Here is a 3,784-nt window from a genome sequence, read left to right on the forward strand (position 1 = left end):
GGAGAAACATCAATGTGAGAGAGACGCATCGATTGGTTGCCTCCTGCATGAGCCCCGATCAGGGCCGGGGAACCTGCAACCAAGGTATGTCCCCTTGACCAGAATCGAACTAGGGACCCTTCGTTCCTCGGGCCAATGCTCTATCCACTGAGCGACACCGGCTAGGGCTCCATCCATATTTGAAGGAGACAAAAGAAGTGCAAATGCTCTTTGGTTGTCTTTTTTTAAAATATATTTTTATTGATTTTTTAAAAAATATATTTGATTTTTTACAGAGAGGAAGGGAGAGGGATAGAGAGCCAGAAACATCGATGAGAGAGAAACATCGATCAGCTGCCTCCTGCACGCCCCCTACTGGGGATCTGCCCGCAACCAAGGTACATGCCCTTGACCGGAATCGAACCTGGGACCCTTGAGTCCGCAGGCTGCCGCTCTATCTGCAGGCCTTTCAATGGGAAGGCAAGTAAACGCTCAGCTTGTCCCCGCAGGCCGAGAAGTTTCCCCATCGGTGCTGGTGAGAGTGGTTTTGGAGATGTTTTCCCCTTGCAGGCCCTTCTTCCCTTTGTTTCCACCTGTTTCATTTCTGATGCTTCTCCATCTTCTCCAAGGTCTTGCTGGAATCGGCTGGACTCCGGTCCCCGGGACTCATGGATGACTTGTCTATGATGACCAAGGCCTCTTGTATGTAGTTCTGCATCGCAGACACGGCGGCGCAGATGGCCTGGCTGCCAAACCCGTGGGTCACCAGGCTGAAGTGAGACAGGCAGTTCTGAATGTTCGCCTCTGAGACCGGGCCCGGCCTGTCCCCGTTGGGTGTTGGGTCTTGGTGGAGAAGGCCCGTGAATTCTTGACACACTTGCTGTGCGGCCAGCAGCATGTCCTTCCTCGTTGCCATCTCATTCCATCCTCCAAGATGAGGTCCAGTTAAGTACTCGGCCACCCGCTTGCTGGGAAACTCGGCTTCACAGACAGATACGAAGTCCCGAGCCAAGTGAACGGCCTCCCCTTCCACTAAGGACGTCAGGAGGGTGACGTGGGCAGCCTTCCGTCTGCCGGCTGGAAGGTTCAGCCCCATCTTGTGCAGCTTCTCCCGCAAGGACCGGCATCCATTTTTAGACTTGGCCCTTCTGAGAACACCTCCCAGGACGGAGGCATTTAAGCACTCAGGCAGGGACAATCGCCTCTGGACTTCGGCAACTGTCACTTTGTATTTGGACGTGGAGCCCAGGAGGGACAATCTTCCGGGGACGGAGCAGAAGACCTCCCTGGGGTCCATCACAGCCCCCGCCAGCTCCTCCTGACAGGGGAGGCTCAAAGGGCTGTTGGTCATTGAAATGGGACCTTTGCGAATCCCAGTCTGATCATGCAGAAGCCGGTGCTGCTCATCCACCGTCTGCACCTCGTCCATCGGTTGCCCCATGTCATGAAGGCCCAGGTTCTCCGCCCGCCCCGCTGCTTCCCGCCCGGAGAGATGGGGTAGCAGGCCGGCCGGGCGCCCGTGGTGGGAGGGCCAGCCGGCAGCCCCCTGGCTCTGGCGGCCGGGCCAGGCCTGCGGCTGACGGCCAGGCGCTGGCTGGTGCAGGGGGTTGATGGCAGCGTTCGCTTCTCCCAGATGTGAGTAGGGGCCTGCCGACTGGGAATAAGCCAGCAGCTGGTAGGGAGGTGGAAAGTAGGGTGGTGGCTGGTATTGGGCAACTCCGGTATGGGAGAGGGGCGGCGCGGGGCTGTAGAGATGTTGCCCGGCGGAGGAGAGGTGAGGGAGAGGCGGGTTCCCATCGCTGCTCCTGTCCTGGCGATCCTGGGGCGGCGCGCCCTCGAAGCCTGGTGGCGAAGGTCCAGGCACTTCGCTGCCCGAGGCTCTCTCCGAGCTCCAGGCCCAGGAGGAAGGCGGCACGCAGCGCAGGGCGCTCTCACTCACCCGCTCGCACATGTTCGCGTCGCCTGTTCAGTCGCCAGATGTTGGGGTCCAGCCCCAGCAGGTCCAGGTCCAAAGGTGTGGACGGAGTTGGCGAAGAAGGAATGACACGGCAACAGCGTTCAGTTGATCAGCAGCCTAGCCAAGTTCTCCAGCCAGGTTCTGTCTTTATTGTCCTGTTACATCTGTATTTATACCAGTTGATTTTAATCCTATCCATTCTATTCCAAAGGTTAGGGTGGCTGTTAATCTAGTTCTGTTGAGTTTAATCCTATCAATTCTATTCCAATGGTTAGGGTGTTTGTTAATCTAGTTCTGTTGAGTTTAATCCTGTCTAGGTTAATCTCTGTGTTCCATTACAAGGGCTATTCCAAGGTCGCTGCTCTACTGATAAGCTACAAGGAAGTGACTGAAGGAGATTATCCTACCCAGTAAAGGTTATGTCCTCCCAGCCTTGCTGTTTGCCTTCCCTGGGACTGCCCTGTGTCCGTGGGTCTCCAGGGGTATAGGCTTTGGTGCTTTCCCTGGTGGGCAGACCCCTGGGGATGTGGGCCCAACAAGTCCCAAATGTATTGCCAACAGTCTTAGTCCAAGTTCTTCATAAGTAGTACATGGTATTTCTGTAACACTAGGGGGTTTCACTGATTTATTCTCTTCCTTAGTCCTGTTAATCCCTAACCTGGGGAAACAACCTTTCTCGGGGAGGTGGTCTTATTTAAAACACATAGTGCTTGGGGGGGGGGACAAACATATTAAGAACAGTATGCCATATACGCCAGGTCCCTTGAAACATATGCTGTGCAGATGTTTTTCCCTGCAGCGACTGTGTCAAGCAGCAAGGATGGACCGGCTTCCAGCATCTATCCACTAGCAGCAAGGATGGACCGGCTTCCAGCATCTATCCACTAGTAGCAAGGATGGACCGGCTTCCGGCATCTATCCACTAAGCCAAACCGGTTAGGGCTTTTTATTGATTTTTTACAGAGAGAAAGGGAGAGTTAGAAACATCGATGAGAGAGAAACATCGATCAGCTGCCTCCTGCACACCCCCTGCTGGGAATGTGCCCACAACCAAGGTACATGCCCTTGACCGGAATCGAACCCGGGACCCTTCAGTCTTCAGGCTGACACTCTATCCACTGAGCCAAACTGGTTAGGCTGGTTCTCTTGGTCAAGTACATGACTAAGTCCTCAACACAGAACAGTTTGTGTCACACACCCTTTCTGCATAGCCTGACAGCAGCCTCATTTTGTGGGGCATCACGGGAAAGATTAGATGTGCTTCACTTAGCTATCGAAAATCTGGGAACCAGACAAATATCCTTGGGAAAAGACTCTCCGTCCTAAATTATTGTTTACGTGGGACATTAAAGCTAAATAAGCAGTTTACAAGTATCGAACAGTCTATCGGAAGAGTCATTTCTCAAAAATACACGGAGACTCTCCGTGGATGCCTACAGATGTTTCTATTAAGGCAGCCGGGCTGAGAAGCGAACGGCCTGCTGTAAAGTGTGCATTTTCCACCTGCCAAGCCCAGATCCTTATGAGGTAGCAATTTGCACAGCCATCTAGGAAATCGAAATGAAAGAACTGTCATTTCTAAGTCTTCGAAAAACTCGTTCCTGGCACTTATAAACGACTCTGTTTAGAAAATATAGGAAAATGGGCATAGCCACCCCCTTATCCACAGGCGATACGTTCCAAGACACCCCCCCCCCCCGTGGATGCCTGAGGCCACGCATAGCTCTACACATACTGTGTTCTTTCCTATACATACATACCTAGGATAAAGCTGAATTGATAAATTAGGCACAGTACGATATCTTTAAAAATACATTTTTATTCGTTTCAGAGAGAAAAGGAGAGGGA

The 3,784-nt window shown here is 52.9% G+C and overlaps 1 pseudogene; it reads right to left on the bottom strand.

Annotated features, from left to right (window-relative positions):
* Positions 1–507: 507 nt before the first annotated feature.
* Positions 508–1,930, bottom strand: LOC102437878 (annotated as a pseudogene).
* Positions 1,931–3,784: the final 1,854 nt, after the last annotated feature.

Source organism: Myotis lucifugus, unplaced genomic scaffold (assembly GCF_000147115.1).
Source record: "Myotis lucifugus unplaced genomic scaffold, Myoluc2.0 scaffold_49, whole genome shotgun sequence".
NCBI lineage: Eukaryota > Metazoa > Chordata > Mammalia > Chiroptera > Vespertilionidae > Myotis > Myotis lucifugus.